This window comes from Pogona vitticeps, chromosome 1 (genome assembly GCF_051106095.1).
Source record: "Pogona vitticeps strain Pit_001003342236 chromosome 1, PviZW2.1, whole genome shotgun sequence".
Lineage (NCBI taxonomy): Eukaryota > Metazoa > Chordata > Lepidosauria > Squamata > Agamidae > Pogona > Pogona vitticeps.
Genome location: NC_135783.1, coordinates 209804193 through 209819773, shown reverse-complemented (window position 1 = coordinate 209819773; position 15581 = coordinate 209804193).

Genomic DNA, 15581 nt, shown 5'->3' with positions numbered 1-15581 from the left:
AGGAGTCTGGCTGGTGCATTCTGCACCATCTGAAGTTTCCGCATCAGCATCAAAGGCAGCCCCACGTAGAGCGCGTTGCAGTGGTCTAATCTTGAGATTACGAGCATGTGCACCAAGGTAGTGAGCACCCCCGTGTCAAAGTAGGGCCGCAGCTGGGCTATCCGCCAAAGGTGGAAAAAGGCAGTACGGACAACCGACGCCACCTGCATTTCCATGGTGAGTGTCGGGTCCAAGTGTACGCCCAAGCTGCGGACCCCACTCATCGGGTCACACCCCCCCCCCGAACGAGAGAGAGCCACCCAGGCTGCCAATTTAATAGGCTAACCTGCTCTCATTTGAAATGCTTGACTGTAAATTAAAAACAAACATAGAATCTAGAGCAGTGGTTCCCAACTTGGAGTCCCCTGATGTTCTTGGACTACAACTCCCAGAAATCCTGGCCAGCCCCGCTAGTGGTGAAGGCTTCTGGAAGTTTTAGTCCAAGAAAAACAGGGGACTCGAGGTTGGGAGCATGCCATTGAACCTTGAATGTAGAATAAAACCCTGACTTCTTGATTTTTCAAGAGTCTGTCAAATGCCATACTTACCAGAAGGGTACGTATATTTTGAATAAAATATTGAATCATATGTTGTTTATACTTAGCCATCATAGCTGGGGTGTGCTTTATTCTTCCAACGCTTGATGGGCCTTTGTAAGACACTTTGGAAGGTGGCATCAGCTTCTGCCAGGAGATAATTTGCTTCCATGCTTTGTAACTTTAAATTTAAGTTGTGCCTCAATTTCCTGCTTATGTGTATGGAGGTTATGCAGTAAGTGTAAAAGATTTCCTGTCATTGTAGATGTGTAGATCTCCTATTTCACCCCACCTATGTTAGCGTTGGAGCGCTTACCACCTCCTGAGGTCGTTGGTTGTGTAGTTGTTGTTAGAGTTGCCTTTTTCCCCCTCCAAACTAACTATTTATATATTCAAAAGTTACTAAAATCATTACTTTTTAATTAACACCCTCCTGTTTATCAGTGAATCAAAGTGAAATGTTTTAAAAAGTGACATGATTAAAAGTAGGGGAAAGGGAATCTAAACTACCAACACCTGTAAGGAAGAGGCTGAGCTGGTGCTAAAAGGAGGAGATGGACAGCTTCATTTTCTAAGAGTATTCCAGTCACTGAAATGCTGGGGATGCCAAAATGAAGAAGCCATTTGTGGAAAAACTAAGTAGACCTTATGATTCAATAGCTTGTAGAACCACCTTTAGCGGCCATAACTTGAAGGAATCCTTTTCTGTATAATTCTCGCAGGAAAACCCCAACAACCATTTTCTGTATGACTTTATCACATTGTTCTGGAGGAATTTTGGTCCACTGTTCTTTACAACATTGCTTGAGTTCACTGAGGCTTTGCAGGCATTTGTTTATCCACAGCTCTCGTAAGATCCCACCATAGCATTTCAATCGGGTTTAGGGCTGGACTTTGACTGGGCCATTGCAACCTCTTGATTTATTTATTTATTTATTTATTTATTTATTTATTTATTTATTTATTTATTTATTTATTTATTTATTTATTTATATCCCACCTATCTGGTCATGTGAGGACCACTCTAGGCGGCTATTCTCAGCCATTCTCTTGTAGATTTGCTAGCAGGCTTGGGATCATTGTCCTACTGCATGACCTAATTTTGGCCAAGGTTTAGCTGTCGGACAGTTGGCCTCATATTTGGCACTAGAATACTTTGGTATACAGAGGAGTTCATGGTCGACTCTTGACTGTCAGGTGCCCAGGTCTAGTGGCTGCAAAACAAGTCCAAATAATCACCCCTCCACTACTGTGCTTGACAGTTGGTATGAGGCATTTGTGCTGATATACTGTGTTTGGTTTTCACCAAATACAGTATGGTGCTGTGCATTATGGACAAACAGCTCCACTTTGGTCTTATCTGTCCAAAGGACATGGCTCCACAGGTCTTGTGGTTTATACAGATGCAACTTTGCAAACCTGAAACAAACAAGAAGAACTGTAAATATTGGCTCAGGAGGGTAAACATGACTTAATAGGAATAATTGAAACTTGGTGGGAGGACTCCCATGGAATAGAGAAACTGAAGGATATAAATTGTTCAAAAATAACAGGAAAAATAGAAAAAAAGAAAAGAAAAGGAGGTAGAGTTGTAGTATATGTAAAAAAATATACATTCCTGGACAGAAATACAGGAGGGGGAGATTGGCTGTCCCATTCAGAGCATATGGATTAATGTAGTTGAAGTGAAAAACAAAAGGGACATGGTACTTTGAGTCTACTACCAACTGCCCACTCAAGAAGAAGATGCAGATGAATCCAGCAAATACAGCAGCATTCTCCCAGAATCTGGATTTAAATCTCTTAAAAGGTCCCTTTCTCTAACTCAAATAAAAAAGCGGCCATTTTCTGCAAAAAAAGAGAGAGAGCGCGCTTGTCCTTAAAGTTAATTTGACCAAGAAACTACCGTAACTAAATTTCATAAGTAAAATTTTAAAAATGACCAAAATCTACATTCTTAAAATCAAGTATTAAAATGCAGTTCTCCAAACATATCTAAATTATATACGAGTGGATATCAAATACACAAATCAAAGAGTTAAAAGATGGTTGAATATTCAGAGAATGTCTGGAGAATATTTGCTGTTCCAATTCACAGACAAGATTTTTGAGGAGAATGTTCTGGAAGGAAATTCTCCTTGAATTCAGAAGGTAAAGTCTTGTTTATTTAGGCAGAGACAGGTTTGTTATTTAAAGAGGAAAACACAGACTGCTTTAAAGTGGGTCTCACCTGAATTTTGGTGACCAGAGATCTAAAAATGAGGCTTTTCCTTGAATTTCAAATGTCAATAATAAAGACTTACAATTTACTTTCATGAGAGAGAGAGCCAGAGAGAACAGCTCTTTGCAAAAAACGCTAATGTTGGAAACAGTCACATGACTTCTTTCCCCCTGACTTTAAGCTAGCAATAAAACTGGCTGAGCTAACCAGCCCTAATGAGGGAAAGAAAGAGAAAACATCGGCTCCTTCACTTCCCTCCATCTAATTATAAATATCATTGTCAACTGATTCCAAGATCAGCTGAATCCTAATTGACCTCCAGCACTATACAGTGAGAAGACAGAACTGCCAAACTAAATAGAAGATAAATAAACTTTAATTAGTGACTTAACTCCTTGCTCCCCAATTTGTGTTTCTCAAGTTATGGCTTGTAATTGCAGCATCTTGTTTAAAAGTTAATTTTTCAGGAAAATATTACATGCAAGTCCCTCTGGCTCTATAAAGTGAGCAGCCAACAGCACATCATCCTTAACTTCTAAAACGTGAAATAATGATGCACATTAGGCAATACATTAGGCAAAGGTGATGTCCCCCAAAGGGTAATTCGGTAGCATCCCTTTGTAATGTGATTAGGCTCTTTGGGGTCTTTTGACAAATCTGGAATCTAAACTTTGGCAGCCAAGTTTTTCAATACAACCTTTTTGGGATCATCAGGGTCTTATTTGGTTTTAAGATGTGGGGGAAAAACTGTAAGTCAATTGTATAATTGTTGTATTGACTCAACAATCTGTTTCCTTCAAAGTTGCCTTAGTTCAGGGGGATCAAGGTTCTCTGATCACCCCAGAAAGCACAAACATTGGGCAGTTTGGCTTTTTAAAAATCTCCTTCTGCTGTGCACATTCCTCGTCTCACTCTTTCCATATGCAACATGGGATTTTGGGTGGAGAACAGAAAATTCTCTGGTACAATGTTTTACTTAGGTAGTGCTGTTCATCTTTGTGCTACAGCATAATTGAAGATGGAGAATCTGGTGATTGAACATTTTCTTTGCTGAAAAGAAAAAAACTGGCACTGTTTTGTTGTTGTTTTTAAAGCAGGGGACTGCAATTTCCACAGCCCTAGAACCAGAATGGTGAGTGATCAAACTGCTGGTGCAATTCTGGGAGTTATAGTCTTTAAAAAGCCCCAAATATGTCCAAAATCTGAGTGTAATACCACCAATCTTATCAATTTACTTTTGGATATCATTGGCTGGCATTGAAGATGGGGATCCAGAAGGGAAAATGGAAGGACACCTCCAATATTATGGGAAAAGAAAGAGGTAATACGCCCTTCTGAATTCATGTCTCAAAGTGAAGTAGTCAAAGTTCATCCAGATTAGATTATCTGATTATTCAAGAATATCAAATACACAAATGGAAGTGTCAAGAGGATTTGGTAAATTTCTGAATATTCAGTGAATATACGGAGAACATACACAGTTCAAATGAACAGAGTTTCAAATGAAACAGTTCAACACTTCCTGCATTATGCTGTCCAAATCCATGGACCTGGGTTGATGAATCTATCAGCTTTAAATTCTCCTTCATCTAATCTTTTTAAAATCTCAGAATGTTCCTGTGCTAAATATGTATTTTGATAAATTCTTATACAAAAACAATCTGAGATAAAATTCTCACTCATTGGTGATAGGATTGAAGACAAAAGCAAACATGGACATAATTGTAGTAGAAACTCTATATTTTAAATATTTTTCGCCTCACAGCATATGGAGGTGTGTGTTTTTCACATTTTCAGTTAATGCACTTAACAAAACAGCATTGAAAAGCAAGATTTGAGATTATAGAAACTGTGGGATACGATGTGTTGTATTGGATAGATTAGGTCAATTTTAGCTTGATGTGTATATATCAGAAGCAATTTCAAACAGCTGAAGTTGCTCAAATATTTATGTAGAAATCACAGTTACTTGTGGTTAATCTGGCAGATGATTGGGCATATGGAATTAATTTCAAAAACCCTAAATATCATAAATCTATGAGGTTAAAATCATGGATTGGCTAGGCTAAATAACTACACACATTCTGTGACAAGGTGTGGTATTTCCACAGATGCTGGTTAATAATCCAGCAAAAAAGTAAAAGTAAAATGATTATCCAACAAAATAAACTAAATAAAAAGCAATCTTGTTTAATAACCAAATCAGTTCAGATCACACATTCTTATATGGGAAAAGACAGTTGCAACCATTTTTTAAAAAGGCAGTTCGCTTTGTTCTCTCATCATGGTGATTTCTGACCTTCACATGGTGATAAATTTAGGGTGTGCTGCGTTCCCAGTTATTACACTCACTACACAAAAGCAAAACCCTCCAAACCGAATTCTGACAGAAAGACAGAGATTTTTCTCTTCCATTTTGAGAGCAAAACCTTTGATTTCAGGTCTTGAGAGACCATGTTTTACCATCATCAGCCAGAAACAAAAATGTAGAAATGAAGGCAATACACCTTGAGGCGGAATAAAATAAGCTCCTACTATAATTGCAGAAACCGAATTTGCTATTGTTTGCTGTTCGCTTGTTCTGCACAGCAAATATGTCCCGATCGAAGTCTACCTAAGGTTTCAGCCTCTAAGCACGACTTTTCCTTTTGCTAATATTACTTCATAAAAAAGATAATTAGACCCCCCCACCTCACCAAAAGTCAAAAAATGAAGAAAAGAAGCACAAGCAGCTCAAAAGGCAATATTAATGGGCTTGAAAGATTTCTTTTTCTTCTTTCTTCGCCCCCCCCCCCCGTGAGACGCTGTGATGTTTTAAGCATATACCTAGGCCTTTCTTACACATGCTGAGTAACCAGGCTAATTAAAAAGCCCATACAGCTCTTGTTAAAATCTGTTCAAATTTTTGGAGCACCTGTTATAACAGAATGCCCACAGACTTGATAGTTTAGAGCCAAGACACCTGCTACCTTATGTCTCGCAGTATGTTCAGTTTTAGACTGATAGCTGGGGGGGTGGGGAATCCACTTTTTGACATTTAATAATCTCTTAAAACAGTAAGAAATTAGCCAGGAAACTTGGGGAATTTAACTCTTCTGTGATCGCTTCCTTTGATCACACCTCTGCTTTGTCTTGTTTGCCTGTGATCAGAGAAGACAAGGCACCAGTCACATTTCAATCAATGCTACACTATGTTTCCACAGTTCGCTGAAGGTAAGAATAATCCTCTTTGATGGAGAATAATTCTCTGAACATGCTTTAAGGTTGACAAGATCATCTGTTTAATATGTGCAAGATGTACAGTTTATTTTATTTAAAGGCAAATACTCCATTCTTTGACTGAACTTTTCACACCTTGAAAGGTATGAATACCTTCAAGGTATTCACAGAATTATATATGCTCTCCCTCATTCTTTTGGCACATAAATGTATCAATACACAGACATACCCTAAACTATGCTTGATTTAAAAAAATATTCAGCTAATATATTCTAAGATGTTGTAGAAAATCCACTCTCCAGCCAGGCCTATAATAAGCTACAATTGTACAAATCAGAAGGAGAATATTGGTTCCGTCATTATCATTTTCAGCAAGAAATGGGGTGTTCACAGTATCTGATGTTGAGAGTGTACCCTTCAGCAGAGGTGGAAGGAGACCCATTGATGGATCAAAACTAACATAAGCCAGCCCTTTTCAAAGCTCCAGTTCCCATAGAAAAGGCACAGCACTGAGAACAGGAGGAGTGGGGAGAGGATTAGAGGAAATCAATTTGCCAAGAACAAAGAGAATCAAGGACTGTGCATTGTTAGCAGGACTTTGGAACCTTTGAGTCCAGAGAATTAAGAAGCCATGCATGCAAGGCCAAAACCCATACATTTTTACTTGACCTAAACAATAATAACTTTGGGCGTATATCATAATTAAGATAGTTTATTTACAATATCCAGCTTCTGACACATTTGAAATACAACCAAATACTTTACACTCTGTCTTGGTATGTTCAGTGCATCTCTCCAGTGTTACTCAGAATTTTAATCTGCAAAAACTAATTGATTTCATAAACTAAAAGTTCTTGCATGTTCTGGGAAGCATCCACTGCGTGAATTATGAGCGATGCTTTGTATTAATTTTCTTCTGAGATAAATCTCAAGAAGCAAGCAGTTGATAAGCCTTTTGTTAATGCCTTTGGGGCAAAATGATGCCGGTACAGATTACTGTTGACGAACCAAGTTTGGAATTAATTAATAATGCATAATTATCAAAACCATCAAATCTCTCAAACTAATGCAATCTGTGCCTTTACAACACTTTCCTTCCATAGAAATGATTGCTCTGAGGCTCAGGTCAAATTTCATCTGTTTAAGCTACTGCACGGCATCAATTCACTATTCAGATAGGAAAGGCTATAGTTCCATGAAGGAGCTCCATGACTTGCATGGAGGATGTCTCAGATTCAATCCATATCAACTGTAAATTGGGCTGGGCAGGAGTTTGGTCTGAGGCATAAGAGAGCTACAGCCTAGGTGGGCCAATGGTCTAATCGGGTATGAGGCAGATTATAATAATACAAATGCAGTCAGCCAATGGATCCATTTCAAGTAAAGTTACAAGGATACTGGGTCTTTTGAAATGAATTTGTGGCACTTTAGTCTGGCCTCAAAGAGAATATGTCACCTAGGGTGGATAAAAAATCAATGTTTTTTTTTAAACTCAAATTCATTTAAATCACAATTTAAACCATGTTTTAAATTTAAAAATTGATTTTTCCCTTTAAATCATTAAAAATCATTTTTTAAAAAAACTTTAAATCAATTTCATTTAAATCAAATCCACTCAATATGACCTAGACTCAAGAGGAACCTATATCTTTGCAATAGTGGTCCTCCCTTAAAGTATCTAAAAGTCTTGTAAATCAGATGTTTTGCCTTTTTCTTTAGCATTCGATTTGACACAAAAAAGTGCAGTTGGGAAGAAACTGTGCAGCTGGAAACATATATGTGTAGTTGGAACATGAGAGAGAAAAATTAAATCATTTAAGCAAGTCTGTTTACTATTGCATGCACCACAAAATGCAATTTATGTCAGGGTTAAAAATCCTTAAAGCATTGTTAAATCAAACAGCCTAAACCATATTCGAACAACTTCATCTTTTTAGCCAAAACTCCTCTTCTTCACTGTCTTCTGTCTGCAGGCCCAATCAGTTGCAGCATGAAATGGACATGTTTCAGCCACCATCTGAGTTGTGTGCTTCTCAAGCAATGAGGAGAAAAGCTGGAAAAAGTGGGGGCAGAAATTTCCGATATACTTCATATACCCTAAAGCAACCATTCAGCCTGAAGAGTTGTGTTTGGCTTTCCAGGGGGGGAAGGGGTCTCACAGGGCATTTATGCAGCTGGAAAATCTCCTTCTTCCGAAAGAAAAGAAATTGCCCCAGAAAAACTGAACTCTGAAATCTGATGGCGGGCAGGTGGGCTTGGAGACCCACTGTGGAGCGGTGGACAGAATGACAGACTAGGACTTGGGAGGCCTGGGATCAATTCCACCCCCACCCCCCCGCAGCCATGGAAGCTCACTGGGGGTATATTTATTTATATTTATTTATTTAATTAATTTATATCCCGCCTATCTGGTCGGGTCACGACCACTCTAGGCGGCTATAGAACTGGTAAAAACACTCCGTAAATATCTCACTTATCTTGAAAACCCTAATAAGGTTGCTGTAAGATGGTTCCAGTTAGACAATAAGTTAGCTCTTAATATTAACGCGTTGTGGTCTCGCATTTGGCATATGTCATGAGTGGACAAAGTTACCAATGTGACGAGACACTGGCAGAGCCTGGTGGCTTTAACAAAACATGACAGAAACTGGTTTTTCACATCAGTCAGCAGTGCCCACAAGTCAGTCCCCCAGGCAGATTTGTGGCAGGGTACACGTGGGTGATGGTGTGTGAATAATGTAGCAAGAATTCCTAAAGAGCTGGTTCCTAAGAGCAAAATTTCTCCTGAGGGCTCTTAGCTTGTTTGACTGAGCATGGAACACAGCGTTCTCTCCAGTCCCTTTGATCAGTGGTTGTAAAGCAAGGCCTTACTTAACTAAGGAGAAAAAAACTTTCTGAAGAAGAAGAGACATATGCACATAGATGGTTAAAATTAAATCAGTGCCATTTTTGACACAAGCCATTTTAAACCTCTTTTAGAACAGTCTGAACAATGAATCACGGAGCAAAAACTTTTGTAACTGTGTTTTTACAATTCTGTAGAAAACAAGGAGTAAAACACAGACATGTACACACAAAACAAGAATGACCTAACTCTATGCCTTGTTGCACTAACAAAATATGTGTGCGTACTCGCCACCCAGAAATTGTTTTTGTCTACGTGAGAAGCAGCAACCATTTTGCTGTTTCCCCAAACAAACCAATCTAGTGGCATCGAACGTTGATAAAGGCCTGGCTTTGGGGTGCTCAGACTTATTTGTGAGGACTAAGTTGAAGGTTTTTCCGGCATATCTCTGTGTAGAAAAGTAGGCCACATTCAAGAGACCTCAAATGCATTTTGCTAAATAGAACAACTAACTCGGGCAGTGTATGGATCTCTTTCTTGGCCCTGTAAGTCTTCCATATTCCCTCCCGGCAAGCAAAGGAAGTTGTCCTGCAGACAGATGGTATGCCCTCATTGTCTTCTACACAGGGCAACCTGGTAAATCGTGCAGCAGTTTCCTCCGTCCCTCCCATGCGTGGACCCCAGTACTGGGATGATCTGTTCATATTTGCAACAAGGGGTGGGGGAACACGACCAAAGCCAGAACAACCCAGGGTGGTGCCAGAATGACCAGGACAACAGCACAGTCTGAATGAGCAGTGACTATTCCAGGGATTGTTTCTGCCAGGTAAAATGGCAGGTGATGTTGCAGTTGTCATAATCATCACCATCTTAGAACTGCAGCGCTGGAAGGGACCCTGTCGATTGTCAAGGAGGCACAGTGGGGAATTGAACTCCAGATCTCGGGCTCTGCAGCCAGAGACCTAAACCACTGAGCCATCCAGCAACTATGCAAGAATCGCATGTACAGTATTTGTATACACTGTCTTGCATATTCACTGCCACCCACCCGGCAGATTAGTACCTGGGCCATTTGGTTCTAACCATCATCGTCTTCCTTACTTCCAGGGTCTCTGGACCCCAACTTTCATGCACTCTACAAGATATGATATTGTGGATTAGTAAGACCGCAGCATCTCCTTCTCATCGTCCTCCCTGCCCCACACAGAAATATCAGGGAAACTGACAATGACATGTTCCCATCACTTTATCAGACCATTTCACTCTCCATGCATCTGAAGAAATAGGCTGGGAATGTTATGCAAGATGGAGCTCTTTAGACTTTAAGGTTTCACAGGATACTGTATGTGGTTCTCAGCTCACAAGAGTCCATCTGGAGCAACCATGCTTCATTGCTAGTGCAAGTGGCCTCTGGTCCTCCTCTGCTCTCTCCCAGAAGTACAGAGGGTTGACAGCTATGGTTGAGCTTTCACCTCCAGCACTCCCTTTCAAGGGTCACACCTTGTCCAAAATTGAATGAGTTGAGATATGACATGACCGGATGCCCACAATTATTGTTTAGTTTAGTTTATTCTGAGAGATTTTTCTCAGCAAAAGAGGAGAGATGGGCAGTTTTCATGCCTGCCATGCACTGAGCATCACTCACTACCTGTATATATTCCAGACGAATGCATAGATCTTCCCATAAGCTTTTGTGGGCCAGGAGCTATCACTGGTGTAGTGGAGCCAAGGCTTGTAGGATGAAGTCTCAGGACTTTCTCAGCAGCAGGGACTATGACATCAGCTGTCTTCAGGCTTTCCTGTTTCCTCTGATCTCCTCCACAATGCTCACAGTCGCCAGGAAAGACATGGATTTTTCCAGGAACAATATAGAGTTGCAAGCTCCCCCCTGTTATAATGCAAAGTATTTGTGGGTGGTTTGATCTTGAACGGGCAGTTAAGAGCCATTAGCTTTCTAAAAGACTTACTGCTTGTTTGATGTAGACGGATCCAGATACCTGGACCTTGGAACAGTTATGACCAGAGGGTTCTATGGGGACTGTCGCAATGAGGGTCTGAACTTTTACCACTACATCCCTGGGAGATACTTCTTCAAATGAACACTGACATTCTGTGCCACAGAACCTGAAAATAGCCCTAGGAGCAGAGCATTGCACTCACGTCGTCTGGCAATTTTCCAGGTGTTGATTATTTCATATTCTTTCATGAACATACAGACAAAAAGGAATTAGACAGTTGATGATATTTGTCAAGCTTTTTGGAGAGCTATCTGGGTATCTGACTTAATGAGAAGAAAGGCTTAAATTAGTATTGCTAGCAACAAACGTTGTATCAGTGTTAGAAGGAAGCCTGGCTTAATTAAATATTATATTAAAGTAGCAGTTTTTACCATTATGGAGTAAAACTAAACCTATCATCATCCTTTACAATACAGTTCATTCCCTTTTTTCATGAGCTATTTAGGTCGCAGCTTCAGAAGTGTTATTAGTTTGAAAAAGCTAATATTTTGTCAGATTCTTGTCAAGGTGCTTGAAACACTTGCGGTGTAATAATTATAATGGGACATCATGAAAAAGGTCCTTAAAAAGTATTATCGATCTGTCACAATCCGTTCTCATTTGATACAATCAAGGAGTCCTTCATTCCTTTCCTGCCTGATCTTTTAAAGCCTTCTGTTGGCGCCTTATTACACATGTATGCCTCTGACTTGTATGCACAGTTTAACAAGGAGAACAGCTTTTCACGCTTACTTCTAAACACATTTGCCTAGAAGTATGTTCCATTGATTCCAATTGAACCGAACTCTCCAATCAGAACACTTTGCAGACATTCCATCAAAGTTTCCTTTCAGTTTTTTGGACACAACCCAAGACAGAATTATGACAAGCCCATGGAAATGGATGGAATTAATAAAGATGACTTCTGAGTGGGAGGACGGTGGTGATTCCAGTTTTTCAGGAACAGTGAGTCTGCTCTGCTTTTTAGTCTGAGGTTTACATGAGGTGCCAAATTATGTCCCCCAAACAGATTCAGCACCTTGGACACCTCCTGCAATGTTGATGTGTGGATTCACTGCCCCTGCCAAATTGGAGTCGAGGGTGGAGTTTCACCATATTCACCCAGCCTTAATATGGCTATTGTGAGATCTCTGTTGCACATGAAAACCTTCTGTGGATTCCAGCATGCTGGATCACTTTTGGCCTCTTTGAAGTGTTCAGTCTGAGGGCAGGAAAGTCATAAATGCAGCACAATCTCAGCCTCAAGGATTCTTGAGGATTTTTGCTTCAGTCCTCATTTTGGGACTAGCAGGCAATCTACAGCAGGAACTTGCCAGGAAGAACATATTCCTGTCCAAATAGCAGCTAAGGACACTTTTGCTAAGGTTGAGATAGTACACCTCTTGTGCCCTTTCCTAAGAAGGTAAAGTTGGCCACAGCAATATATGCCCGTGCCTTAAGTAAACTGGATTATTCCAATGTGGTTTGCAAAGGCAGAGCCACCCTCTTTGGCGTCTTCTGAAATTTCATCTGGTCCACAGTATGGAAACAAGGATATTACTGGTGACTCACCCATGGAATCATATTGCATCTGTTCTGTAACAGGTGCTGTGTTTACTCATTCCATGCGCAATATAATATTGTTACCCTTAAAGCCTTTGAGTATAGAAGTATAGGGAGCCTGAGAAACTATCCTCTTTGTACCAGCCTGCTCATTCCTGAGAATGAAGAGACTCTCTTCTGGATACCAGTCTGGGGCCAACACACAGTTGTTCAGGATAGCGGGCAGGGATTTCTTAGTGGCTGTACCCAGACTGTCGCATTCCAGACCATAGTTCTGGCTTATGGCGACCCTAGCAGTTACCAGAGTATGTGAGATACTTAAGGGATGGTTTTAGTAGTGCCATCCATCAGTGAGTTTCCATAGCTGAGGAAGGATTTTAATCCAGGTTTCTGACTCCTAGTCCAGAACTATCTTAGTAGGCTAGTGTTATGGACTCCAGCTCCCAGAATCAGCCCAACCAGCAAAGCCATTGCAATTACAGCCTAAGAAAAAGCACTCCTCAGCTCTCACTCTGAGTGCTGCAAGATTTCACTATGTATAAAGACAAGGTCCAGAAACAGACTCAGATCTTTAAAGGGGAAGAAACATTGCACAGAATGTTCGGCTTTGTCCCCAATGTTGGTAGCATTCAAGAGACAATTGGACAACCATCTGTCAGGTCTGCTATGATTGGATTCCTGCATCGAGCAGGGAGTTGGACTCAAGGGCCCTGTTCAATTCCACAATTCCATGAGTCTATGAAATTATGGTCCTGGAACTTTAGAAACAAATTCCATCCAACTCCCCCCACTGGCAAGATCCTTTTTAACAACTTAAATGATACCAAGATTTGTTTGTTTGTTTAATATAATGAAATATTCACTATCTAATTTTAATGTTTTTATTGATATTATTTCCCTTTTCTTTAAACTGCATTATTTTGTCCTATTGTTCCATTTTATTGTATTGTTTTGCTGTATATTGTATTATACTGTGTAAACCACCCAGAGTGGCTTAGGTTGCCAGATGGGCGGCATAGAAAATGAATGAATGAATGAATGAATGAATGAATGAATGAATAAATAAATAAATAAATAAATAAATAAATAAATAATACTGTATGCCACCTGATTAGTGCTAGGCACTACTCAATAAGGAATCCAAACAATATAATAGCAGATCATCAGTAATAAAAGAAAATAATAATAACCAAAATCTAATCTAATAAATCTAACATAGAACTTGAAATCTAAACCTAATTCTTGACTCCTCCCCTGCAGAGCAGATCCCGCAACTTGTATTAATGTATTGTTCAAAATATCTGACACTTTCACATTTTCCTCATCTGCACATTTTACAGTTTCAGCCTCATTTTATTTGGTTTGCTATTGCCTTTTTCTGGCTAGTTGTCAGATAATGTTTTATGGCTTTTGTAATAATAAAAGTGTGATTTTTTCACTCATGCAACAACAAGAAGAAGTTAGTGCTCAGGTCTTGTGTTTGGCCTTTGTCTGATCAAACTTGCCTTCGATGAGCCAGGCCCACCACTAGGATTTCTGACCGTCTCTTTTCTCAGATTTTAAAAAATGAGCCTGGTGACTCCCATCACACAAGATTAGCAGCTTTTTGCTGGGATGAATTTGTCACCTGGTTTTCTTAAGAGAAACACAGAAGCCTGGATCAGGAAGGGCTCAGGTGCTATATGAAACACCACAGTCATAATCAACCAGCAAGTTGCTAACGTGATCTTTTTATCAATGTGAGAACCAAATTCAATGGGCTTGCTTATTTTGATGGAATTTCTCTCAGCTCTGGAGGCCACACCAGGTTAGTAACACTTCTTAAAATGAATGGAAGTAAACACATGGAGGACGTGCACGGCAAACACTCCATAGCACTTCGGTGTCAGTTTGTAGCACACAAATTCCATTTGACCCACATTGCAATGTAAGTGTGAAAGCATGAGGGCTGTTTGATGCTATCACAATCTAAAGTGAAGATCATTAAAGCTGAAAATGTGTCGATGCTCTTTTGGTGAGAAGACATATAGCAATTCTCTTTCATGAATAGCATGGCCAAAGCATTGGGACTGCAAAAAAAAAAAGGCAATGCTTTACGACTGACCTGTGATACAAAGCACGTTAACTAAAGCTTCAACTCACAGATCTTCCTCTTAATCTTCAGGAAAGAGATGATACTTCTACACATGCACATATGTTGTGTGCCTTTAAAAATGCATCTAGCAACCTTTGTTAGAACCAACAGACTAGATGCATGACTGACAAACAGATGAGCCAAAGCAAGGGTCAACACTGTGTGGGAACTATCCATGTGAACATTTTGTTAAGAAGGTTCTCTACACTGGGGCGAGCTCTCTAAATGTTGTGGGAGTGTTGCGCACTAGTCAGGATAGGCAATGGTGACGGATGATGGGTGATCCGGTCAGAGAAGATCTGAGTTAGACCCACCACTGTTCTAAATCTTTGCAAGAACATAGTACGCATATGAAATTGGACCTTAGGAAATAAAATGTGATTGGAAAGAACATCTTCCAAGAGCAAAGGCTACCTTCCTGAGACATGTTTCCATCTTGTAACATTGTGTTATTGTCACATATTATCATCGAGTAAGTCAGAGGCTGTGTTAAGAGGATACACATACTAGATCACTAGATCCCAACAGACATAACACAAAAGCATGACGTTTCAGAAACTGCTGTTTTCCAAAAAGCGTAGCCTTCCTCCAGCAATTATGTGTATTTTGTTTTTACACTCATGTGCCCTGTGAGAAAACACAAAATACAATCTATAACATGAAGCACAACAGTCAAAACCTGTGCTAAAGTAAGCTTCTGTGAACAGCATGTATGTATAGACTGTAAAGGTACAGTCACCCTCTTCCATGACTCCCCCGAGCCTTGGTATACAAGGCATTCCACCATATGTTTGAAGGCATAAATGGTTGCACTACTGGACTTATTCTCAGTTTTACTGTTTTTATTTATTTATTTATTTATTTATTTATTCATTCATTCATTCATTCATTCATTCATTCATTCATTCATTCATTCATTTATTTAACTTATATGCCGCCCACACTACCCGAAGGTCTATCTGCAATCTAGGACTCTGCTTGACTCTCCTGGTCTGATCTGGCCAATTCAGGGCTTTGGGAGGTATCT